This window comes from Micropterus salmoides, unplaced genomic scaffold (assembly GCF_014851395.1).
Source record: "Micropterus salmoides isolate LMB-PRFRI ecotype aquatic unplaced genomic scaffold, ASM1485139v1 Ms_hic_scaffold_2, whole genome shotgun sequence".
Classification (NCBI taxonomy): Eukaryota; Metazoa; Chordata; class Actinopteri; order Centrarchiformes; family Centrarchidae; genus Micropterus; species Micropterus salmoides.
The window spans coordinates 713345-741261 of NW_024041150.1; the positions used below are offsets into that span (position 1 = coordinate 713345).

General features: G+C 41.3%; 1 protein-coding gene across 2 annotated transcripts in view; it reads left to right on the top strand.

The window, feature by feature from the left end:
- The first annotated feature begins 767 nt into the window (after positions 1-767).
- Positions 768-27917, top strand: part of cdh11 (cadherin 11, type 2, OB-cadherin (osteoblast)) — a 90338-nt gene continuing 63188 nt past the window's right edge. For both annotated transcript variants that reach the window (XM_038731501.1, XM_038731503.1), the window contains exon 1: positions 768-1282. The gene's annotated coding sequence lies outside the window, so the exon portion shown is untranslated. The remainder of the gene's footprint in view (positions 1283-27917) is intronic.

The following is a 27917-nucleotide window of genomic DNA, read 5'->3' on the forward strand; positions in this document are numbered from 1 at the left end:
TGCCTTTTTTCAAGAGTTTTGTACTCCTCTTCTATCATTGGCCAGGATATATTTTAAATGGGACTTTTATTCAGCTAATCACCTCTCAGAAAGAAGGGTCTTCCACAGCCGTCCCGCCCTCAACACTCCCCTCCTATCCCCTCATTGGATGCCAATGAGATTCTAAGTCTGCTCTGGCAGTGGTTGGACAGCGCTCTCAGCCAATGAGGAAAGAGCAACTGTTGCATTCATGTAGCCCTCCTGCAGGGCTCCTTCTTCTGCTGCTGCCTCTCAGTCAGGATTTAGATCTGAGACTGCAATGGTGTGCAGTGTCACAATGGGGACATAATGTGACCTGAGCTCTTCAGTATTAGGCCTAGCCTATAAACCAGACATATTGCAGCACAAGTGCTTTTTACAAACACAAATATATTGTTTTACTGTAGTCTATATTTATGAGATGTGTGGATTTCAAAGGTTCTGACATTTTGTTGCACTAGATCATTTATTTGTCCTCTGTGGTGCCAGAACTTATTCCCACAGTCCCATGACAGACAATTTAAATAGAATCCTAATAACCAAAATATTAAATGATTACTAGGCTATAGCAAGACACAATATACAGAGGGGACAGAAAGTGTGAGAGAGAGGATTACTCTAGTTTCCAACGCCCTCCATCGGCAGCGACATCTCTCTCTCTCTCTCTCTCTCTCTCTCCCCCCATCTACCATCCTCCCCCCCCTCCCCTCTCGTTGCTGCGCGCCCGTCCAGCTTCCCTCACTCCGCTTCCGAGGCTCTTGGAGGGAGGACGGATAAACGCCGCTGACGGTACCGGATTTGATACCAGAGGGAGGGAGGGATGCCACGGTGATTTCCCTCTTTTCTCTCCCGACACCCACCTCCTTACAACAAACACCACTTAATTCTCCTTATCAAGACGCACTACTGCTCTGTCTATCTTTTTTTTTTTTACCCTCTATTTTTTCTACTCATCTTTGAACCCGCATGGTTGGTTAGGTATTTTTGCCTCTGCGCTCCAGCGGATAAAACATAGGAGAGAGAACATTTTGGGTTTGAGGAGAACTGACTAGGCTCTGCTTTATTTTGTTTTTTTTCCCCATCTCTACTCAAAGCGCACAAAAACAGAAAAACTGGGTTTTCAATCAGTGGATGTGTTGGACATCTGAGGAAAGAGAGAAAAGAAGCAATACTAGTTGAGACAAGTGATCGTTTTCGCCTGGCTTGTATGTATTGGGGAAATTTCCTTGGAGAGACGGACTGCGCACGGACACTCACTTACAAGGTAAGGACCGCTCGAGTTAAATAACTGGGATTTTGCTGTTGTTACCTCAACACAGTCCCATCATCTCTTTTCAATCCCCAGTCTGTTTCTTTCTCACCCTTCCCGTCCGTGCGTCTCCTTCTGCAGAGGCTTTAATGAGCGTAAAAACAGGCGAGAAGGAACGAAGTGAAATGTTTCGGTTCCCGGGATGCTGGGGAGATTGTGGTTCGGTTCGGGATGAATCCAAACGCAGGGTTGTCACACAAACTGCATATAAATTTTAAAAAGGTCACTGTGAGAGGATGTCGGAGTTCGTTATGTTCGAGCACATAAGTAATAAGCCACGAAACCCCCATAGGGCCGTTGCGCATTAGCGATGGTAACAAAATATGAAGACTTGGGGTATTTGTTGTGCTGCGGGCTGTAACAGTGCAGACTTTCTTTGGCCCTCGGAGCCACTGAATGACGGTTGGGTTTCCACATAACACAGACAGTATTTTTTTCACATTTAAAGTAAATCGGCGTGTGTCTGCATATTTGCGCTAGTTTGGTGTGTGCGTGATCGTGCATTTGTGTGCGCATCGGACAGTGTGCGTGTCTGGCCACGTATATGGGGGCTAATCTCTACGAAGGCTCTCTTTCGCTGTCTCGGTGCCTCCCGGCGTCCCTGCGTAACGGCGACGCACAACTTTTACTTCGGATCGCCGTCAACACAGACTTGTTGTGTGTGTGTGTTTGTTGTGTGCGTGTGTGTGTGTTTTACGGTCAAATCGCAAATTCGCTAGCGGAAAAATAAACCATTCAATCATTCAAGAGACAAACAGTCGTTACTTTAGGAGAGACAGCTGGATTTGCATTTATTTGTCATAAAGGCCTGTTTCATCCAGAAATTCATTCAGTCAATAACTACACTACAGTCTAGAGAATTGAAATGTGAACCCCTAAAGACACCATACGTTTTAGTATTCAGTCCATTTGAATATTTCAACCGGAGCTGCGTCCTTGCCCGTGCCGTGTGCGCCAGCGCCTGTGAAACTACATAAAAATTGCATACAGATCACTTGCCCGTAGGCTCATTCAGGCTCATTCTGCACTCAATTAGGCGCGTGCGTTTGGCTTATCGCCCCTGTAGGCTCACAGATCATTTTTTAATTGTTGCACGGACCGAAATCTACTGAAAACGTGTCCTCGCTGGTTGAGTTTGAGTATGCTGGTCTGACATGAACGGAGTACTGTGCAATAGCTGAGTGGTTTTCAATGGACCCTAGTCTAAAGTGAGATATCGGTGTATAATTTGGGCAGCTGCAATTCTGCTGCGTTTTCAACGGGGGAGCAGAGAGAAGGAGAGAGAGGCGTTGACTGTAGGGCTGTACAGTCTTTGGTATTCATGGCACAGCTCAAGATTGCTGCTCTCAAGTAAGCAATAATCTCTCTCCCTCTCCACCTCTCTCTCCTTCTGTCTCCCACACTGTTGCTCTATGAAATGTCTCCCCACTCTCCCCCACCTCCTCTTCCTTCCCTCCCCCTTTGCACCCCCCCACTCCTCTTCCTCACCTTCTCCCTGGGTCTCTCCATCTCTCCTCACCTCACACTCCCTGACTCTCTCGCTCTCTTTCTTCAGTCTTGTGGGAGCCATTGAGAAAATCATTTGCTGTTGTTGTCTTTTATTTGACAGGGGCTTCTTACCAGCCAGGATTGGCTGCTATGCAGTGCTGTTTCTTGCAGAGCCTTTTTAAAAAAGAAGTCTGCAGCAAACAATAGAGTGAGAGATGCACAAAGAGAGCTCCTTGAGAGGTCCAGTTTGTTAAATAGAAAAAAGGGTTTGTAACTTCTTGTGTTACATTCTCACAGGCGAAAAGCTTTTTTTGATTCCACTCTAGTTTCCAGTGTTGCAACAGTGTTGTTGTCATTTTCCGCCACATTTCTTTATTATGTGGTTACTTCTCAGACAGCGATCCACCGTTTATTTTTGCCCCTTGCATTTTGCTAATGAGCCTACAGACCAGTCGGCATTGCAGAGAAGAAAAGCAGAATTCCATTTTTTCCTCTGGTGAGTTTACATTGTGGTTCAGTGGCCACTTAAAAGGCACATCACAACAAAAGAATGTCTCCAATATCCTAGTATTGAATGGCTGTTTCTTGTATTCTCTCCATGACTTGGCTTAACAGTCTGATTGTGGCTCAACAAAATGGTGTTTTTTTTTTTGCAAACAGCACCACAGTTGTGTCCAATTTGTGCTTTTGGGTGTTTGCTTGATTCACTAATTAATTCTTCTAGCTACTGTATTTCAGTCACATAGTAATACAGTTTGATTAGACGAAAGGATCGAAAGGATCAAGAAGAAAGAAAGAGGAGGCAGAGAGAAAATAAGGGGAAAGTGGAGAGGAGAAACAACAGGGCAGGCGATCGGAGGAGCAGGGCTAAGAGGAAAAAGAGCATGATTCCTATCAGAATATGAGGAGGAGGCGGGGGAGGAGAGGAGGGCAGCATGACTTCTATCAGCAGTGTCTTTCGGCTTACTCTTTTATGAGGGCCACTGCTGAAACGAGACCTGCAGCCAGAAACTGCTCGTCTTCACTTAGCTGTCTCAGGAACGAACATTAGCTCGCTTTTCACTTCCCACAAAAGTGTGGGTCTATGTCTGGGAAAGTGATTGTATACTTTAAAAGCAGGACAGAAACACAGAATCCCCTTGTACCAGTACATCTTTGTGCTATTTAGGGTGAGCGGTATACAGAAACCTGGCTTGGATGACAGATGAAAGCGGGGTGGGTGAGGTATCAGATTTTTCACTGATGTTCAGCCAAGAAATTGCACAGAAGCTGACACAGAAATGTCGTCAGATTTGTTGGAGCCATCGTAGAGGTTTCAGGATCTGGCATTGGAAATACAGTGCTTCATGGCTGTGTTACTTATAGATACAATTAAATCTGTGAACAAGTATGTTCCTGAAGCAATGTCTGAAAAGACACAAATAGTGGATGATGAGAACCGCACACTCAAACCAAGGTTACAGATTATGCCGTGTCTGAGGAGACATTCTTGGGAGTACACAATAAGTGCTTAATAGAGAGCCACCTGATTAAAAAGATCATCCTTTAGCAAACCATTTCAAATGTTAATGTTCTTCTGGCTTTGCAGACAAAACAAAACATGTACAGATGAGAGTTTTGTGCACATTAAACACTCAAAGATATGCTTATGTCATGCCTTTTACTTGTAAGTCTGACTTTGACTGGCTGTGAGCAAGATTTTATGGCCAAAGTTATTATTTCCACATTCTTGAAATATGATGGATTGAATTTCGAAGAAAAACTGAAAAAAAAAAAAAAACTTGTCTACTGGAATGGGTTTAAAGGCAACTGAATCCAAACACTGCTGACGTAGCTCACCAGGGGGGCAGCGAGATAGAGGGATTAATTTATTACACTGTAATCGTTATATTTATATTTAATTAGGAACCAGCTGCTCTTTCTCATAAGCCGTAGCATTGTAAACTAGTTTCTTTGAAACTGTAAAATAGGGAAACTGAAACATTAAACAGAGGGAGATGTTGAAGAAGAAGAGACTGAATTTGAAAGGAAGACAGAAAGACAAGTAAGGAGGGGAATGAATGAGAGAGGGACTCAACATTTTCCCGGTGACGACAGAGGGAGCTGTTGGGCTTTGCTGCAGCAGCGACTTCTCTGCTCTCTCTTTTTTCATCATTCTGCTTTTTCTTCCAAATTTTTTCCATCTCTCTCTCTCTCTCTCTCTGAGAGGGTCAGTCAGAGAGATGGAGAGGTAGTTAGGCTCCCCAGGGATGCAGGATTCAATCTGTACGCCCCAAACACACACACTCACACACACACACACACACACACACACACACACAGTCACAAAAAGTCTAGTCTGTCTGGATAAGCATGTCCACCGTGACTGGCTTCTGTTACCTTCAGATTCCCATTACCTCCCAAAGAGAGAGGGTGAGGGTGATAAACAGAAGGGGGGCAGCAGTAGAGAGGGGCTGGTGTTGAGGGAGAACTGACTTGATTTCTCCCTTTTGCCTCTGCACTATTTTGTTTTGCTTTTCCCCCAGTCCCTGGTCAATGGATGCGATAGAAAGCAGAGTCAGAATAACTGACAACTGGTTAAACTTGGGCCCTCTCTCTCTCTCCCTCCCTCCCTCTGACTTTTTTATCTGCCTCACCCCCTTTCTGCACCCCATAGTTCTGCTTCAGCTCTTCATCTTTGTTTCCCCGCTCTCTTCTCCTTGTCTAGTCAAGACAACATATCTGGAAGCCAGGTAGATGTCACACGGATTTATAATTTCCTGTGGCAGTACAGTGGGATTATACCTCTATAAATCTCCGGCCTCAACCAGATTAAGTGACAGAGTCAGTAATTAGTGTTTTTGACCTATAAACTCTTTACTTGCCCTAAAGAGAAAAAAAGACAGTAGCTGATTTATCTGCATTTAATGAGGGGTAAGGTGGATGTCGACATAATATCCTGGGTATTGGTGCAGGTGACGAGAACTGAGCCAGCACAGGTAGTTCACTGTTGTTGACACAGTCTCCTTGCAGTATTATGTCCTGGGTTTAGTTTCCTTCCTTTAAGCGTGGAGCTTGTATGTTTCTTTTTCTTGTGCTTGTGTGGTTTCACAAAGTCCTCAAGTGTTCTACATTCCTGTGACCTGAAAGTTATCGTACATAAACTGGAGAAGCCAAAATACCCACAAGTTCTACACATGACAAACAAGGTTTTAATAAATTGTGTCAACTTTATCGTTTAATCAAAACTAGAGTATGTTAGACAGCGTGTTTCCTATTGTAAGCCATATTATCAATATATTTCCAAAACTAGTGTGCTCAGTGGCTTCAAAGTAAATGACTGTCCATCTGTCTTTTAAATTTTTTGAGAGTGTTTCCCTGTCTTCAATCTAAGACGTGCTGCGGTTTAATTCAATCCCTGTAGCCCTGACAAGGAGAAAGAATATGAATGAATTAAACAGCAAGCTAAAGTCAGTAAACTGGAACATGCTTTTCATATTTTGGGCACAGATACAAACCAGTAACAGCGTAATTCATTAACATGTCCCGCGCTCTCGTTATTTGATGAGGAAAGTCACATTGAAGTCGTTAAAGTCGTGTAAGCACAAGCTGGATGGATGCACATAAGGACTCGGAGACAGGAAAACAGCGCCACAAATAACACCAGAAAACAGCAACGACACAACTTAGAGCAATTAAAAAACGAAACGTGTGGCGGCGCAGAAACGCTGCCGCATCAGTTAAATGTTGACTTTTAAAGCTGATTTGGTTTTTATCACCTCTCACCCTGGAAACATAACGGCAGAAGCTGCAGCCGAAATGTGTTGGCTTTTATTATTAAATCTCTGTCGGTTGTTCTTGGTCAGTTAGTGTGACCTTTCCTCCCGTACATTAGAGAGAGGGGAGTATGTGCAGAACAGGCGGTGTGGATTTACTGCCAGATTATGAGGCTCTGGTGTAATTGTGATAACGGCGTAGGCTGGATCAATGTTAATTCAGGATTAATGAGCGATTCCATCGATTTCACCACTGATGATCAGAATGCAGTGTTGACAGGGATATTGATCAGATTAGAATGAGAATTGATTACTCCGCATCGAGAGCGATATTGATCACAGCCTTTTCTTCCACGAATGCATGCATGTATGTGAAATCGAATTTAATGCCAAGGTGTGTTTGCAGGTGTGTAGATTTGTATATGTGTGCATGTGCGTGAGATACAGGGAGCATCTCTGTGCAATCCAGTGTAATTTGTTTCCTGTGACAGTCGTTAGGCGCAGTCAGGTGGTTTGTGGTCTCATGACACTAGTCACATGAGAGGAAGAAAAGCAAGGTTGGGCTATTTTTTTTTCTAACAGCCAATTTTAACTGCATTTTTGCTTTGGTAGACAGTATTCAGCAGGAAGAGACACTGAGAAACAGTGAAGGAGAAGGAAAGCGAAGGAATATGCGATGAAGGTCAAGTTAATCTCACATATTGAATTTCAGGAGGTACATTAGTTTGGTACAAAAACTGCTCCAGATTGGGGTCAGTGAATTTTTTGGGTTTGTTTTAATTGTAATTAATAATTCACAGCTGAAAGGCTTCTGACTTTGACAGATTTTGTATGAAGTACAGTGGACTCAGTGAGAAAAAAAAGGAAGAAGGAAAGAGAGGCTAGTTTCTGTGTGCGGGTCAAGGAGAGATTTAATGAGTCGTTTGCTTCTCATTATTCAGGATAATAATTAACAGTGTGTGTGTGTGTGTGTGTGTGTGTGTGTGTGTGTGTGTGTGTGTGTGTGTTCATTTTCTCTTTGGAGCCACCAGTGAAGCGGTCATTCATAGCTGTCTCACCCCACTCTCTCTCTTTCTACTGTCTCTCCTCTCACCCACATCCCCATTTTCTGCAACCAAAGTACATTTTCATTATTGATTAACCTCTTGGATTATTTCTTTTCCAGCATTCAAATAATTTATAAAATGTTTTGGTAAATACAAAAAAAACAAAAGGAGGTGACCTAAGGTGATGTCCTGAAATTTTTGGGGGTATTTCTTTTTAAATGTGATAAATAAATTATAATCATTCTTGTTGACTGATTTTCAGTCTAGCATCTTCCATCTATTTCTCTTTCTCTCTGTCAACCCCATCCTTCTCTCTCCCTATATCATTTTTCTCCTCTAAGCTTGACAGTATGTGAATCTCACTCTCCCTCTCTCTCACACACACACACACACACACACACACACAGGTTTTTGTGTGTGTTTGTAGACGGTGTGTTGTTGATTTGCATAATTAACATGGTTATGTTAATTGTAGTGAGTTAATTTTGCTGATGGAACACATTTGTAAAGGTGAACTCTATGGACAGACGGCTATGGCCTAAAGGTACAGTGTTTGTGTTTGTGCGCGCATTTCTGTTTACGTAGTGTGTGTATCTGCATGCATTCATACTGCGTGAGTATGTGTGTGTGTGTGTTCTGTCCACATTAGCGGCTCCAAACAGGTGTGTTTCATATGGAAACAGAATTTTTTAATTATTTTTTTTTTTGAATGCTGACGAAGACACACACAGTGATGTTAAGACCAGAAGCTGAACAACCTGTCATAAGACAGAAAGAAAGAAACACGCACATGAACACACACGCGCACAAACACACACACACAGACACAGCCTTAGTGGTCAGCCAAAACAGCAAATGCTGCATAGAGCTTATCTGATTATGAGCAGGGTTAGATAGAGGACTCTGCATCGTAGGGATGAAGAGACATGCAGATAAACAGACTGACAGATAGTTTAACTAAAAAAAAATACCCTCCTGGTGGATCACCAGTCTAAAAAACTGTGACCTCTGTCCAGCCAAAACCATTTTGCCATATGTTCCTCGCCGCCAGTTTAGACTAACAAGAAAATGGGAAATTAAACTGAAAGACACAGTGCATGTCGCACAGAAATAGCTGCATAATGAACATCCCTAACAAATAGACCTAGCTTGAAGGCAGAATGCACAAATTGTTGTGATGTGTGGTGTCCGATGTCATGGTGAGAGGAGGGGCTCTGGCACCTATTTATAATAAATTGTTCTCTGGAAATAAGTGGCCTGATCTCCATGTTTGTGTTTTTACAGTATTTACAATCTTTTAGCTTCCCAATGTGATTTCTAGTTCCTAAAGAAAAATCCTTTTGTTGTTTTCTTTAGTGCCTTCCAAGGAGACAGAAGTGTTACGGCGAAAACATTTGGATTGATTTGCCGGTAAAAATAATTTTGTAGGTTGCATTATTTTGAAAAATATCACAAAAGTAGAGTCATGGCAACCAATTTTTCAAACAAGAGAATGGTTGTATGTCCGTCTGCTGTTGTATATAGCTGGTTATGACAGTCTTTGTCAGAGAAGTTGAAGCGCGTTCTTTTACATACCTTGTGGTGGGAGTGGGTGTGCGATAATGGGATTTTTACCCATGATACACCTGTGTTTAAAGCAAATGAAAGTCATTAGACACAGACAATCAGAATTCATGTCTTTGACCATGTTTGGAAAGCTATGAGACCACAAATCCAAATACTAAGGAGTTTTAAAACCTATATGTTTTTTAGAAATGCAGTCTATCTTACTGTGCATATTTGTATTACTTGGACAAATATGAGAAAATGCTTCTTAGTCACACATATTTTAAAGTTTCAAAGTGTATGTGCATTTCTACATTAACCAGTCAGCATCCTGGCAAGGCCTGCCCGTGATGTCAAAATAATGCTTTGATCAAAGTGGGACTTATCTCGTAGTTCTCATCCTTTCCTGTCTCTTCTTCTCTTGTCTTCTCATTCCTCCCTTTTCTGTCATTCCTACCTGCCTTATCCTCTCCTCTTTCCTCCTATTTTCCCCACCGGCCACTTCAGCTTGCCCCCCCCCTTCTCTTCTGCATCTTGCTCAAATGTGCTGTCGATAAACAGAAAACAGTTACTCACCTGAAAAAGGTTCCAGAAATAAACCTGACTACAACAGATATGTTAAAAAATTTATTTGATGGAGTTATATTGATAGATATACAAAACTATATAGTTACTGAAGATGCTTTTTGTAATATCACTTAATATATTTGTTAAATTAAGCATCAGACAGAAATGCACAGATGACGTTGCCCTCTACTTTCTCATCACATAATAAGTATGTTTTCGTGTGAGTCTCTCACACGAAAATCTGAACTGCTTGTGTGAAAAGAGTCCTTATTGATTCAGCTCGGCAGATATGAAGGTGTGCGCTGTCTTTTTTGCACATTCACACACTCTGTTGCTACAGAAAGGGCCTTGAGAATGTATAACGACTCCGAGACTGAACACACAAATAAAAGTGCACACGTTACAGACTTATGTGTCAGATGATGGTTCTCCTGCTGGCACATACACAGAGAGAAATAGAGATCACAGTGCATCCTGACACACACACACATAAAAAGCCTCTTTTCTTTTCTACAGGACAGAGCATTACTGCAAGGTTGACCTCTTTACCATAATAACCTATTTTCTCTTTCTGTGTATGTTTCTTTAGTTTTCCGCTGTCCTTTCTCTCTCCCCGTTATCACTCTAACAAACTCCCACACTCTCGTCATGCATCTTTCCTCCTTTTTCCTGCCCCTCTGATTCTTTTTCCTTCCTCTCCCTCTGTCTCTCTCTCTCTAGCCATGCTTCATTGACCGTGACACTTATAATGGTGTAATATGATTGAATACGACTGCTGCTTCTTCGTTGGACAGTATTAATTTCGCTTTTTCTTCCATGCGAACGGCTTCACTCCAGTATATTTATTTGCCTGCTCTATGCCTTAATCCCTGACCATGACTCAGAGACTTATAGAGCATCACTTACAGCAACCTCTCTGTCTTTGTTCTTTTTTGTTGTGTCATCTGTCCTGTAAGTTTGTGTTGGTATATCTGCTTATTTCTCTCATCTTCTAAATTATCTTCATTTCTCATTCTCTGTCTGTCGTCATCTCTCGCTTCCAGTTTAGTTGTCCTTCCACTGAAGCAGTGAAGGACAACTAAAGCCACCTCTATAACAGGTTAATTGTTATTTCTATATAGAAGGACCAGGCTATATATATATACACACACACACACATATAAAGGGCTGATTCTGCCCTTTAAACCTTGATGAGGATGTGAGTGAGTGTTACGTCTGTTTCTCTTAACTTCAACTTCAAGATGTGGTGCCAATCACTTTGAATTTCAGCAGGAGTAATTATGAGTGACTCTGGAAAAGAGCACTTCCTTGACCTGATCTGTCAGGTTGCAGTCGTGTAATATTAGCTTACAAATATTGTTTATTTTATTTATTGTTTTGTTTAACAGAGACAGTGCACATGAATAAACATTGCTGTAAATGGGAGTTAGCCAAGCAGTAATTTTTCATCTTTCGTTTGTGGATGTTTACCATACTGTAGCTATGTTTTTGATGGGCTAAACAATGGCAGTGGTTGTCTTTGCGATTCATATGAAATGTAAACAGATAATCCAGTTGGAGATATTTTTAAATCCAGTGAAGTAGCAGTTGCTTTGAGCCATTTTCATACATTGTATGTGTTTTCAGTGTTTATGTGGGGTGACATCAAATTTGTCACAGCAATGCTTATTTTTATTGCAATGTTATGAAAGCAAGTGCCATCAACATTGTTTATATTCTACTGGCAAGGTTGAACAAACAAGGTCACAATGTGTGTGTGTGTGTGTGCATGCACATGTCACTCCAATGTGTCCGTGCATGTGGGCGTTTTCACATATGGGGGCTAAAGCTGACCATGCAAGGTCAGTGTGTAGTCTGTGTGCACATGCCAGTGCACCTGAGCATGAGCATCACCAGAACAACAAACAGTCGTTTCAGGCAGTTTGTCTGCATGTGTCCGTCTCACCTAAAGGTGAGATATGCAAGGTCAGCCTGAGCTCTGTGTGTGTGTGTGTGTGTGTGTGTGTGTATGGAAGTTTAAGCATCCGTCTTCACTTGTGTTCTTATCTTTAGTTTATTCCAATTTAGTCTAGTATACTGGAAGAAGTGAAAGAGGAAGAACAAGATGAAAAAAAAAGAAGAAATGCTTTATTAATCCCATAAGGGGAAATGATAATAATACAAAGTACTAATGGTAATAATAGTATGCAGATGTGTTTGGGGTCAGTCATACAGGGGTAAATACATCACCACTTGTCTAGACAGCTGTTTTGACCTTTTTATATGAGAAAATAGGCAATGCACCAATCTTCAAGAGCAGTTTAGAGCAATAAGAGCTGCATGTCACCAGGTTTCACTCTTGAGATGAAAAGAAATATATCAAAGAATATATCTTGCTGTGACATTTGGAGGTGATCACAGAGTAAAACCATAATTATCCCTGCTCACTTTTGGCACTAGCACCAACACCTGGTCAATCAAATCCAAAAAAGGGTGGCCAATACATCGAGGTGGTTGTTGTTGACAGACAAACATGCATCAGTTTGGGGAACCTTTGGCAAAAGGAACAACTTCTGCAGCTTTGTTGAGATATGCGATTCATATATGGGTCTTTGGTTAGAGGGAAGTTTGAGACCCAACACTGAAGGCTTATTGAAGTATTGCAGCTCAGAAGAACAAAGGGCTCTTTATGTCAACCTGGAGAAAGAAGGGAGGGGATTTAGCCTCATACGGGGATAGAAGTGCGGGTGTGGGGGGGTATTATCAAGTATCCAGCACGTCCATACACTGGTTTGGAGCGGGATGAGGGGGAATAGAAAATGGGTGAGGGAAATGAGAATGAGGGGAGAGCATGGGGGATCGTTTTGCAAGGGAGGATGTTTTGGCACAATGACCCTTGTGTCCTCCAGTTTGTCACTGAGTCGAGTGTTTGTCGGTGGTTGCGGGTGAGGGGTGGGAGAGGGCGATTCAAAGGGGTAATTAGGGTCATTAAACATGCATGGTAGGTGTAATTGTCTGCGACATTGCTGATCAATTCCTCCCTCTTACCTCCATGCCCACCCCCTGTTCCCATCAACTCACCAAAACTCATTCATCTTCATAATGTTTATTCCAAAATAAGTTATGAACCATTTGAACTAAAAGAGCAAAGGCTAATTTCTCTGGTACAAGACATTAAACTACATTGTTTAAGTTAAAGACATTTGCTTAAAATTGTTTATAATGTCAAGCCAAATCTAGCATGTGCAAATGTCACATATAGATTAATACCAGGTTAAAATGAAGCCCTTTAACCATTTATCTTGTGAGGTGTTGTATTTGGTTTAATTGTGACAGGATCAAAGGTCAAATCAATTGAGGATCCAACCATACTGCAAAACATACTCTTGTTTCAGTAGTACAACCACAAAAACTAGGATTTCTTTCCCATTTTTTTCTTTCTAAGGTTTCCTTGTTCCTAATTTCATTTTGTAATCCATGTTAAGATGTCCAACATAGAATAGCTGACAAGAGAAGAACTTGCTATTAAATATTATTATATATAAGTTATTAGCTATCCCCTGGCCTTTACTTTGGGGGAAATGAAGCATTTGATAGTGCACATACTGCTTTGAAATCAAACCCATCATTGCACTTTATTATTGTGAATAAAAACTGATTCAGAGCTATTAAACCACTAATAATCTCTAGGTGAACAGATCATGACCTGCCTTTTAGACTGAATGTTCGGCCAGTAAGGTCTCCATGGGCTAATGTAAATGTAAACGGTGTGTCAGTTACTGGATAAATGGGATGGAGGGGTGTACATCCCAGGGTGAAGGGTGGTCTTTAAAGGCTTAGTGGCATCCACTAAGACTCTATGTTCTGCCCCTTGCCTCCTCAATAGAGCAAATCTAATCTGGGTCTGCATAGGGCTGCTTCTTTTCGTCTCTTGGGCGACTCTCTCCCTCCCTCTTTCTCCATTTTCCATCTCAACCCTAAGCGACTCACTGTCTCGCTCAAGGACACTTTGACTGGACACATGGTTGTTGATGCACATATATTGCACTGAAAGAAGTGTTGACCTTTGAGCTAGAGACTCGTCTGCCAAACCACTTGATGAAAACCTCCCACCGGTGTACAGAGGTCTCCATCAAGCTCTTTCTCTCTGACATATGTCTGTCTCTCTGTGCACTCTTTCCTTCACCATCATTTTAGTAGTTTTCTGCCATGTTTAAGGAACACACACACTGTAAACATACTATTTCTATTTGTAAGCAGGTTTAGATATCAACAGGATATCATAAAAAATAGTATTTAGTATATGTAGTATAGTTACCTCATGACATATCAGTGCTTGATGCTGTATCATGTTAGCATTGAGCACTAATAACACTTAAATAAATAAACCATGTCACAAAAACAACAACATATTGTGATTTTCCTTCAGCTTAACTTTTCAAATTAAATGTTTTCCAATGAAAACAAAAGGTGTGTCTTGTCAATGTATGCATCTTTCACTCCCCATCTCACTATCTCTTCTGTCTCTCTCTCTCCCTCACTGGCTCCCAAGGGTCATGGTGTCAGCTGTTGGACAATGGGACAGCTGTATCCAGATCAGCTAAAGAGCCACAAGCCCCCAGGGGTGGGATTAAGCCAATTAGTAGATGTCAATCACCATGACATATCATGGACAGCTAGATCAATACTTGGATGAATGGAGGGAGGGTGGGACAGACGGATGGATGGAGGCTTGCAGTGGGTGCAGGGATAGATTGAGGAGCAAGTGTGGCCGGGTGGAGGGATAAACGGATGGAGAAAGGAAAGAAAGGAAGTCTTGAGGATGCAAAATGGACATTGGAGATTGGAGGGATGGTTGGACAGAAGAAGTAAGGGAACACAAGTGAGCAGCAATCAAGTGGGTTTTTGGATGGAAGGTTGGAAGGAAATTTAACTACACCCAAGCAGCGTTTGGACAGATGCAGATAGACAATGTAAGATAGTTCTTCTCATGAAGGCACTGTGATAAAGAACTGGAAATCATTAAAATGGTAGAAAAAATGGAGATATGGAAGAAAAAGATTAAATCAGGAAGAGAAAATGCTGGTAAGAGCCGAGTGATAGGTAAAGAGACATACGGGAGCAAAAATAAAGAAAGAAAGTGATCCACAGAGATACATAAAGACTAGTGCCATAATAAAGTGTAGCCTCAGCTTGCAACCCCAAGATACGTTAAAAATGAATCGGTCTGCAAATCAGTCCTCCCTCTCTCCCCCAATCTCTCTCTCCTGATCATCTCTATCCCATCTGTTTTGCATTTAAGTATTTGTGGGTGTGTGCTTTGTAGTACAAAGATTTTTGTGGGAGACATATAACTTGTTTATCATGGTTGGGGACATCAGAACATCCTATCTCCTTCTGACAGCTGAGAGATGAAAAAAGGCCCCAGAAGAGAACCAACAGGCCTCAGAGAGAGAGAGAGAGAGAGAATGACAGGGAGGAGGAGGATGTGGGGATACTTAGGAGGAAAGGAAAGCAAAAAATTATGCAAAAAAGGAGAGGAAATGAGGGGGGAAAGTGAGTAATAGGGATGCAGATGGTTAATAAAGAAACACACCACCAATTTCAAGCGAGAAAAGAAAGAAAGAAAGGATTTAGGAAAGACACAAAAAAATGAGTGTGAATGAAAGAATAGTACAAAGGCGGAGACAGGGAGTAGAGTGGAAAAGGAACGATGAGGATACTAAAAACTTTGGCACATCTGTCATATCCAGACTATTAGGAAATAATTGTGAATGAATATGCCTTCAATAGCAAACCGCTACTGTTCCTTTTAATGTTTTGAGCTGATTGAGCTGAAAGTGAATGGACTGAAGAACTACAGAATATAGAACTTGATTTACAGTAAAGGGACGTGGAGGAAGTGGAAAAAAGGAGAAGAGGGAGAGGAAAGGAGGGAAGACAAAAAAAAAGAAAGGAGGGGAAGATGGTGTAAGAACATCCAAACAAATTAACGATGGGGTAAAGATGCGGAGGCTTCAAGTGACACAAAGAGTAGAATGGAACAAAACGGGAAGGGGGATAAATAATGAGAAAAGGGACATGTTTTAAAAGCAATAAAGCTGAATGAAAGGATGGGAGAGGAGGTTCTATAAAAATAGAAAAATATGAATAAAAGGCCAGATGAGTGAGAAAAGGGAGGAAGCACGACAAAAGAGCAGAAAAGGGAGACAGAGGAGGAAAATGAGGAGGAGAAGATGCTGTTGTATGAATATTAAGCTTGGAACATCTGGCATGACTCTCAAAAAGTTCTTCAGCCTTTTGAATTTGTATGTTCGAGTGTGTGTGTGTGTGTGTGTGTGTGTGTGCGTGTGTGTGTGTGTGTGTGTGTGTGTGTGTGTGTGTGCAAATGTGCGTATGAAAGGAGGGTATTGGGTGGGGGTTTGTTAGTCTAAAGCAGTGATGCACAAAGACACACAACCCAGGCCTGCCACACTCGCTTATATACGCTTGGATGGATATAGAAAGAAAGATCGAAGGTTTGAGGAAGAGAGGAAATGAGATGGGGGAAAAAGAGAAGCTAAATATGGGGATGGAAAGAGGGGACAGAAAGAGGGAGGAGAAGGACAGATGGAGAGGACCGGAGGGGAGAGACCGAGAGCAAGACAAGGAGGGAAGGAGTCGGAGGAGAGATTTGTTTTTGATTGATTTACCTCGCTCTCCAAGGCCACAGAGTCATGTAATCATCAGGAGGATTTTTGATCTGCACTCTTTATGGAAGGGATGTGTCACTTCTTCAACTCATTCGTGTGACATACAAGAAGTATATTTTCTCTCTCTGACATGTAAATAGTACCCATCATGACTCTCACATATTCATAGAAATAGTCATAAACAATGTATTTCTGTCCCTTTTTAAACACATAAAAGCATGTGTTCTACGTGTTTGTACTCTCAACGAGGCTTTGGATCATTCATTTGTTTTCTATGAAATGTTTAGTTTTATCCTTTTTTCATAACCTCTGAGAATAAGGGCAAATTGTGCTCTTTAAATTTAAAGAAATGTATTTTGTCCCTTTTTTATTATTTCAAAAACCCTGTGTTTCCTGCCTGTTTTCACTTGTAAGGAGGCTTTGAATAATGCATGGTGTTTCGTCAGTAACATATTGTTCTAACTTTTGGTGGAGAAAAATTTATTTTTCTTGTTTTCACTTTCAAATTTAGAATGTGATTACTTTGATAGAAGAAACCTTTTTATATTTATTAATTCTGAAACTTCTTAAACGAGTGTACTTTCTCTCTCGCCTCTTTTCTTTCTCATTTTCTCTTTTTCCCTCTTTAAAAGTGTATTCTGTCTGGCCTTTGAGATCTTGACAGGCATATTTTCCGCCTGTTTTAACCCTTAAGGAGGCGCTGAATAATTCATTGGGTTGTGCTCCCACTAGTTTTTCTAATGGTTCAGTCACAAAGCCATACATTTGTAAATGAGGGTAATCCACCTTTATGAGTCCCTGCGTATGTGTGCAGGGCAGTGTGTGTGTGTGTGTGTTTAGACGGGTCAGGCTCTCAGGTTTTAAAACAAGGAGCGTTTTGTCCAACAAGAATTTTGTGTTGTGTGTGTGTGTGTGTGTGTTTTAGCTGTCGAGGGCTGAGTGCTGCCAGGATTTGTAGCTGTGCTACCACAATGACCCTTTCATCCAAAGAACCATCTGATTGTGTGTGTGTGTGTGTGTGTGTGTGTGTGTGTGTGTGTGTGTGTGTGTGTGTGTGTGTGTGTGTGTAGTCCATGCATCCATGTGTGCGTCTGTGCGTGATTTTGTAGGCCTCTTTTCTGTGTGACCCAATCTCTTTATCTGTCCAGCACAATAAAAGATGGAGGCCTGAAGGCACAGACACAAACGGACAGACATCAGACACAGAGACAGACAGCAGGAGGATAAGCAGACAGACAGAAATGGACTCTAAAGAGCTGTATAATTCAGGACACTGGCATGGCCTAAACACACACACACACACACACACTATTTAACCACAATCTGTCAATACAGTCAAAGCCTCTATACCTGCCTTCCTATCTTAACCTTAACACAGGTGCCTTGAACTGTTAACACTCCAGGAAAAAGAGGATCAGCTATCAGAGCTATTCTATCCACCAGATGGACTACACATCTTGCTGAATGTTTTGCTTACCTTTTTATTGCATGAAACTGACACTATTACAGCAATAGCAGAATATGGTAAAATTCCTAGATTACAAACATCAGCGGCGTGCAGTAGTGAAAAGTGCAAGAGTCAGACCGCAGGAGTGAAATGAGAGCCAAGCACTGAAGTAGAAAAGCTTTTCAGCTCCAAGATAAGAGCATATTAGGGCGAGTGCAGGTGGGGAAAGACGTGGGGGCCTGAAAGGCTTTATTAGTTCTTGATGAGACGCGTTTTCAGTCTACAAGAATAAGTGAAAACTGGGACGAGTGACTACAGTTGTGATTGGAAAGGTTGTTTCCACGTCGGGGAAGCACAGAGACAGATCAGACTTAGATTATATCTCCTTAAAATAATGTACAGGAGTATTGCAGCTTTACTCAATGCATCATCTATAACAGTAGTCAGCATTTTGCGGGCCTCTTTGTTCACTGGGTATGGAAAATGGATGCAAGGAGAAGAGGTGGAGAGAGAGAAACAAAAACGGAGATAAAATGAGGAAGGAAAGGTAGAGGAGTACAAAAATGGAGATGGCGGAGATGACAAAGAGGAGGAAGAAATGAGGCAAAAGGAGAACAAAGAATGGAAACTCTGGTGGTGCAGGACATCTGTGTGTGCATGTGATGCCAGTTTCCCAGCTGTGAATAGATCTGTTGAAACAAACCTTGTCTGACAGCAATCTCACCCACTCACCCCTACCTGCTTTCAGGAAATGCCATTTAGACTTTTTTTTTTCTTTCTGCTTTCTTTATTTTTCAGCAGACGTGTTTTTTGGCCTTGTAAGGCTCCTAATTTGATGAGTTTTCCATGGATGTGGCCCCCCAGTTCCTCTGCGTGCATGAGCTTGTGTATGGTTTTGGCAAGAGGGCCGAGCTATTTCTGGCATCCTTGATCGGTTGGACACGCTAAGCAAAGTCTGGGTTTATTAACCACCACTGTTTCTCGAATTTCACATATTCTTTTGCTTTATTTTTTCATTCCTACTTCTTTCCTTTCCTCACTCACCCGTCGACTCTCTCACTCCTCTCCTTTTCTCTTTATTTACCTCTCGACTAAACCACTTTTAGCCTTACGTTGTGCAGTGTGTATAAGAAAGAAGTGACAATGGTCGATTGTACCAAATTAAAACAGATACTTTTTGAGCGAGGAAATATTTCCGAGGTCCTTTATACCTTCAGACAAGAATTTCAACATTCAACATTTTTTCTTTCCACAATTCAAAGAAAGTTTTAGAGTAGAAACTGAAAATGATCTGGGCCTCCACAGTGACTGAAGAGTACATATTTTCATTTGCATTGCATTTAAACAGTCATGCTTGTTTTCTGGCACCTCTGGTTACTCAGCATACAGTATAACATTAGCATTCACCTCGCCTTCCCAGATACTAACCTGCTTATCAAAGTCTGTATGTGCATAGAAACACCCCTCTTTAACACGCTTCTCGTTGAATTATATTATCAGTGGAAAGGTCACACTGAAGTGCGTTGCAGTGGGAAGTTGGAGCACATTCACAAGTTAAATATATTTCAGATTTTACCAAAAGAGAGACACATAGAGAATCAGTACAATCCTTTACCAGAGATTTCCAAATGCACTGACAAGCTCATGCTGAATCGTCTGGCTGCTCACAAGGTCATTTCGGATTTCATCTAATGGGTTCAAAAAAAGAGTTTTGCCCTCAGCACAACAGTTTCCTTTTCAACAGGTTTTAGAGAAACACAGATGCTTTGTGGGTGAATGACGCACTGTTCACCTTCATGAGAGCACCATCATCATCAACGTGTCTCCAGTAGATACTGACAGTGTTGATCCATGCAAACATACAAAAACATACATTTTTGATAACAAGGTTTATAGGTACACGTCCATGTATTAAACATTAATCTGCTGAAAGGGGTCTTTAATCATTTAACCCATGTACCGTTACTGCCCACTAGGTATACTTCTTATATTCATGTAGCTTCAACCAAGTCCAGTTGCCCTTTGAACCTTCCTTGGATAACTGACCTGGATGAATGAGAATCTTCACAGATATCGTGCTAAGCATTTTGGGGTGAAAGTATGAAAGGAAACCACTTACGGTTTAACCTGAGACCTGACAACATAGAATTAAACCAAACAGTCTACACCGTGGATCCACTCCGAAAACACACAGAGCTGGAATGATCCTGGAAAAGGCATAAAACCAGCTACTGAATGAGAGTGATTCACTTCAATGTTGAAGAGAGTCTGACGGCGTCCTCCACAAACTGTAAACACATCTGTCCAGTACAGTATTGGAAACGGTCACTGAATCATTCCATGTATCCACAACCATTGCCCTTGATTATAACCTTCCTTGGATTCCTATTGATAGTACAGATAGTTCAAAAACCATTTGATTAACCTTTGATACTTCTGCCCTCTAACACTCAGCTAAATGTATGCTTAAGTGTTTGCAAAACGGGTTTAACTTTCTGGAAGCTGCAAGTTAATTCAGTCTGCAGTGACTGTGAAGTCTGGGTGGTCCTGAAGGAGGCGAGGCTATCGCTACAGAAACAATGGTTGGTATTAATGTCTAACCATTACATATTAGTAGAGGGTGGATGTCAGAGGCAATGTAGTAAAGTAGTCAAGTGCTTTGTGCGTGAGGGAGGGAGAGGGAGAGGTGCTGTAACGTCACACATTTACATAACACTACTGTCAGCTGCAGCAAAGGGGACACGTATTTTAATGGTGTGTGCCGGACCCACAGGGAGACACAGTAGGAGGTTAGAGAATACACTACACACACACACACACACACAGTAAACGGCTAACAAATGAGCTGAGTGTGATGTAAATGGTTAGTCTTTTCATGGTCCTTTGTTTGTTCCTGTTGAACAGTCAGTGGCAGCTCACACTGCTCAGCCTTTTCACCCCAAACTATAACCTCCAGGATGTCAGAGAAGAAGCCACACAGGCTGCTTTCTGATGCATTACAATGCACAGGAACGTGTGTCTAAATGTGAATAGTCTTTTCTGCCAAATTAAATTCTGTGTTTGTTTACCTAGCCTGTTGTGACACATCAGGAAAGGACGCTTCCTGGTGTATCACAACACACAGAGATGCTGATTTGAATGGAGGTGGACTGTTTGTTCCTCTTAGCCTCCATATTACCAAACACATACAGAAAAGGACAAAGCTGCATCTGAGGCTATGTTCTTGTGTAGCTTCACTCAGACTCCAGATTTTTTTGTTAACAACAAACTGTTGCTTCAAACTTTTAGCTCCTAGCCATGAGCATGACAACAGCAAAGGTACAGATGTTTTTCTCTGTTAAACACATTCTTTTAGTTCATGACTGCATCAAATATTTTCTTTAACAAAGAATGGTGTATCAAAGTGAATGACTGAATAATCATTTCAGTGCTGGATCATTCAATTACTGTCACTGAAACTACATCTTAGTTTTGCTCTTTCTTTCTGGGGATACTGTATCAGCCAAAACTCAGTCTTTACTTTTCCAAATGAGTTTCAAATAAATATATAAATTAGTACCATATGTAGATACCGAGATCAGGAAAGAGACAAATAGGTTTTTGAATGGCAAGGCATTGCATGTGGATGTTATCATAGCCACTTGTGCTCACAGGTAATGATGCCTCTCCCTTTACCTTTGTCTTTGTGTGTGTCAGAAAAGTACGACAGCGGCAGACAAAGTAGCCTTGTTCTACACGTATAAAACACTTCAAAAAGCGCCTGTACACTCACCACAAAGGGACTGGAGAGTGCAGGGAGGTGTGTGCCTGTATGTTTGTGGGTGTACGGCGCTGAAAAAAATAGTCAGAGATTTGAGTCACATTGAAAAGCAGAAGCCTGTCATTACCATGTCCTTGCAGGAGCCACTCCGTGTCTCTCTGTCACTCTTTCTTTTTACCGCTTCTATTTGTTTTTTCTGTAGATGCATCAAACCTGGTGTGTCCACTTATTTATCATCACAGGGCCAAAAAGTTCACCATTACTGTGATGCCATGATTTGTTCCCCCCTTACAAGACTCTTTCTACAGTGGTTACATCAGTCAGACTGATGTAAGATAAATGTACGTCACCAAGATTAATATAACAAAAGTGGGTAAACTATGTTTCGCAAGGTGGCCCTAGGTTGCCTCTTATTTCATCTGTTTATCTGCCTCACTCTGTTCCCCTGTCTGTCGCTCACACACTAAAACCAACCGACACAAAGGTCTCAACAGTGGGCACGACCTGCAGTTGGTTTTGTAATTGTTGCTATTATAGAGCCTACAATCTGTCCACTTGCTGGATTGATTAAACCGGAGGAGAACTGCCCCCAGCTCTGGTTTTTAGACCGCAGTGCAAAAGCAAGAACAGCTTGAAGGATTTAAATTACTGCAAGTTGCAACACACAGTAAAATAGTTCAAAAAACAATCAACAGGTTTCCCAGGAAATCGTGAGGGATCTGTAAAAGATGGAGGGCTCAATTTCTGATAGTCTCCCAGAACTATACGCTGTCACAGTGAATCAAAGCTTCCTCCTCTTGCTCCAATATGTAATGTGGTCACTGGGGTAAAATATTATTTTATAGCATTTATCTATCTTTAAGGGTGATGATATATTGTTCCATTTTCGGTTTTGAGGTTTGGCTTATTAAACCATAACCAAACATTATGCTGACTATGAACAAAAAATGACTCGCCTATAGGAACCAGTGTTTGGTTGCCTTATCTTTGCTCTTATAGTGTGAGATTTAATTAACTTTGGATGCCTGTGTCAACAATTTATTGTGTGGAAAGCGGAGCCACACTGTCAAGTGAAGTTTCTACAGATGAGATCATCAGATAACAGTGGAAAACAGAACATTTCCAAGTTTGAGATTCTTGACCATTAATATATTTTGTAGCTCACAACACCCGTAAAACAGAATGTGTTTGTAAAGCATCTCAAAGTCTCCTGATTTGGCCTCACTGTCACATTCTAACTGATCTAAATTAGCAAGACTGACACAAATAAATCAAAGCCTTAATGTCACCGTGCACCCTGAAAATGCCTGAACCAGTAGTACTGTGAACATACTTTAATCCACGGTTAGATTGGTTTGACCTCTGGTCATGTCTCTAATCAACCTCCAAGACTTACCTCAATCGATTTCTGGAAGGGTTTCATTTCAAAAGGCTGTATTTCCACACAAGCCATCGGGGAACCTAGAGGCCACCAGTAACTCGCTAATAGCTTCACCACTGTCTCTTAAAGCCTGTGGCTTTACATGTCATTTAGACTGTAGCCAGCAAATGTCACAACTGGCTAATGAAAGCACAAAAGAACCTTTGAGATTTGGTTTAATGGCACACTAAAAATAGGTGGTTTGCCTGATAATCTGCGAATGAGGGAACAGGTGTTTGCCCTCCTAGTGTGTTTTGTCCTGGTTTTCATTTTCCTTAGCACGGCTTCTCCATGCTCATCTACAGCCCAGGACACACCCAGCATCTCTGCTCTCACTCCTCTCTTTATCTTTCCGTGGATCCCCTGAGGCTGTTTAGAGGGGATCTGTGACAGATTCTGCTGTGTGTGCATGTAGCTCTAGTAGTAATGACAGGCAGATGGGGTTCTTCATCACCAGCCAAGTCTCTGCAAGCAAAGGAACCATCTCCCTCTCTCTCTCTCTCTCTCTCTCTCTCTGTCTTCCTCCGTCTTACATGACCTTCTGCAGTCACAGGTGTGTTGTCACTGCACTATAGCTCTGACTAAATTTCACTGTTTGAAATGTTGTTTTCCTACAGAAAGCAAAGCAAATTTTTGCCTCACTTTATGAGAAAACACAATAATCATCCAGGGATCAAACTCGTGTAGAACCACAACCTGTGTTTATACACCCTTAATATGGTTTACTACAGTACAGCAGTATAAACCCAAAATAAACATTTTAATATACAAAATAAACATTTTAATATACAAAATAAACAAATTAATATTAATAATAATTTGAAGTGATTTAATTGTAATAAACAGATCAAAAGGATGCTGAAACAACTATATCATGATGCCGATATGTTAAAAGTCTGAATTAACGCTTTTTCAGGTCTGTCCGCAAGATGACAAGATGACGCAAATTTCTGAATGGCTTTCCGATTGGTCAGGGCTTTTTTCATAGTAAAGTACAACCGATAATCAAATAACAAATACTTATTTTCAGACTTTACCTTTCCTTGTTTACTTTTCTCCAAGGAGAAAATTGGTGGCGTGCTGCTGCAGACAGGTTGAGAAGCGAGAGTTAAGATAAATACACCTTTTTAATCCCCAAAGTTGTTTTTTTTAAATTACTCTGAACCCCTACCGCCAGTAAGACAGCTTTTTTCCTCCACGCAGCACAGTCCACCCAATACAACACTCCACAAAGCCCCACATTACGCATACATTTTTTGCTAAAGTAGGATATTTTCAGCTCACGTGAATATGTGAATACGCACATGTGCAGATATGCAAATGGTGTGTATAATTTGTGTCACCCAATCTGTATGGCACAGCGCAAATTTGCGTCAGTTCGCATCTTTGCATTGGCATTGTATATACTTGCGCTATGCAAAAATTCCGCTTTGCTTTCTGTGTGAACCCACCATTTCTCATAATAGTAATGATCAATGAGATGAAGACTGCTCTCACTAAAAGTTATTCTGGGTAAGACTTTCCCTTTAATGTAAAACTGAATTAATTAGTCCATATGTCAAATCCATATGGGAAGACATTAAAACCAATTACAGCCTCATTTGGGAGCATTTTGTATGTGTGCACATGCAAATCAAAGCTCACACCCTCTCTCATTATCCATCTCTCGAACACACACATTCAGAAAAGCAGCCATCAAATAGGTCAAATCCCATTGACCAAAACCATTCGAATATCCATTTATACATCCCGCCTTGAAGAGCAATGCACACTTTCTCACACAAACACACACACCCACATACATGCTGCAGGGCTGCCACAGCTCTAGTATTTTTCTGAAGTGGCTTTTCAATTCCATGGCTGACGCTGGAGGGTATGTGTGTGTGTGGCTGAAGCTGTGATGGGTAGGGGGTGCTTGACAAAAATTGTGACATAAACCATTTATAGTGCTTGCCCTAGTGTTTGAGTGTAGGCTCGTGTGTGTGTGTGTGTGTGTGTGTGTGTGTGTGTGTGATTGCTGTTGACATTAAATACTCTGTCCAGGCTAGTTTGGCGCAGGACAATGATGAGAAAAAAAAAAAAAAGATGGAAAAAAAAGAAGAGGAAAGAGGAGAGGAGGGAAAATTGTGATTCGTGACAGGAAGGACGAGTTTGGATGGGAAACCATTTCCTATATTTTGCTCTGACCAGTAAAAAGTGCATCTCCTACATGAATTATTTGCATTAAAATGTATAATCAGTGTCTAATAAAAACAATTTCACTTTACAATCACATATCCTCAGCTGACACAAAAAAAGCTCAGTAATTTACACAAAAGGTGGCCCAACACCTGCTGTGCCACCACCTGGGGACAGCTGCAGGTTTCCATTGATGTCACGGATGGTTAACAGACAGTTAAGCAGCCAGGCAGTAGAGAAAACAGAAAAGAGGATGTAGAGAGCTTAACAGGCAGCCAATTTAGAGGGAAAATATTTGACACTTGCAAGGTGTTTGGACCCGACTTGGAGCCTCGTGATGGTAAAACAGAGAAAGCATATACGCAGGGCAGAATAAAAGAGAAGGACACAAACAGATTCAAAATGGTTAAGACAACAGGCAGAAAAGTGAAGCAGAAGAAGAGGCAGAGGCAGTTCACGATTCTCCACCAGTAGTTGTTTTACCATTCCAGCAGCAGTTAAGAGTCTAATTGATCACGGCAACCCCTATTTTCTAACTGCAGTCTTTTCATTGATCCGGTTACTGCTGCTACTGTTCAGCTCTCTCCAAGTGATTGTCCAACTCATTACTGCCAAGAATAGGGCCGCTTCTCTCTGTGGCCTCAGAAACAACTATAATGCAAAACCTCAGTCAACTCTTCAGGGATTGTTAGAACGAGTAAAACAGGTTGATCTAAAGACCTGTGGTCAATCTCTAAGGCTAATTTAACCAAAGCTAAACAGAATTCATAGTAAAGACTAGGAAATGAGCTCTATTAATAAATTGACAGAGGAAGGGAAGACATGTTTTTTTCTAACAGCCAACATATAGCAGTGAAAAATGAAGATATAAAAAAAAATTTGTTGATTTCTGAGGTAGTTTTTGTCCGCCATACCATAATGGAGAATAACCTTTTGCTTTTCTTATAGTATACAAACGTACAATAGTGCTGTCACACACTCCACAGGCAGCAGCCTCATATGTTCAGCTACTTTACCTTGAAATCAATTTCATGTTAGGTTACAGTGTGTGAGTGTCCTCTAGCAGAGGTCACAACCTCTACCTGCTGACTGTGTCTCCTTTCCTAAATTAAAAGACTGCATCACATTACACACACACACACACAGCACATCATATTACCTATATAAGGCAAAGCTATTGCAGCTTGTGCAAAGAAACTCAATAGGCTTTTAACATTCATTTAGCCTGGACAGCAGGGCTGACTTAGGCTACACCAACTAGATCTGATAGCTCATACTTTACATTACAACCTTCTGACAGCATAGTGCTGTAGAGGTGACAAAGAGAGAGTCCCGGAAAAGGATGGCTGTGGAAGGAGAAATGTCTAAATATATAACAGGTAAGTAAAAAACAAAGACAGACCTGAAGAGGATAGTTGTGTTGGGGGTGTAGATCAATTCAACATACAATCGCGCAGCCAATAAAAGTAACAGAGTGGTAGATTTGTTTCCAGGTTTACTGTATTGTAACACAGCAAACTGTCTTTTTTTAGGCCTCCATGTCGGCAGAGTGGGCAGGTTGGCTAGCTGAATATTTCTCACAGCCTCTGGCCTCTCTTAGCGCATCCTCGCCTACAACAGGTCGAAATGATATCCTGTAATTGGTTTGGTTTTCATTTCCAGCATTGTATTTCTGGCTAACTTTAATTCAATAATTCTGCTTCTAATATGCTTATATTTGTCTTTGAGGAACTAGCGAGTCATGTTGGCTTCCACAGCAACTTCCAAGCTGGCACAGACATTATATGAAAAGATCTGGAGTCGCAATGAAAATACCGGCGTTTGCTTGCAGCGCTGTATTCGACAGCAGTTTGAGAACATGCCAAATTCAATTTAATTTGGAGTTTACTGCCTGCCTCGGGTAAGAAGAAAGAGGGATGCAGTAGGGAAGCAATAATGGTGATGGAGACAGGGAGACAGGTAAAGGTATAGAGGAGATTGAGGGTAATCGAGGGAGATAAATGAATATCTATAAATGCCCCCCCAACTCAGCTGTGATGCAGGGAGGGGCTGAATTATAAAACAAACATCCTGTATTTAATGGCCCTCTCTAATTTCTACTCCAGCTCCAGATTAGGGCTGAACATAACTCAAAAAGGGATGTGTGTGTGTGTGTGTGTGTGTGTGTGTGTGTGTGTGTGTGTGTGGCTTTGGATATCAGTTCCGATCTATATCAGCTTGTCTGCAAGTCGAAACTAGAGAATTAGACGGGAGGAGATTAAAGGGAGGGATGGCAGGGGCTGTTATAAACTCGAAATATTAAAAACTGCTTTGCATATATTCCATATGTGTGTGGGGGTGTATCTGTAAAAAGCATAACACAAGCTGAAAATGTTTAGAAGAGTGTGCTATCCTTTCAGCGTGATTAAGTGAAGTATGAAGGTTTCATATTAGACACAGAATGAGGTCATGACACTTGGCATACATTCAGAGGTAACGTTATATATTAGAGGGCAACTTGTGACTATGTTTCACATTTCTCAAAATCTTATGATCACTGTAAGTATGGTTACAACCTCATTTAAACTCATATTTCCTGCAGGAATGGGATTGAAATTGGCAGGCATCCAGTCACACTCCCACCTACTCTATAACCTCTAGGTCTCCTTTCATGCTTATTACTATTTATAGACGTTTACAGAATGAAAATCTGTAGTACAGTATCATCCATTTC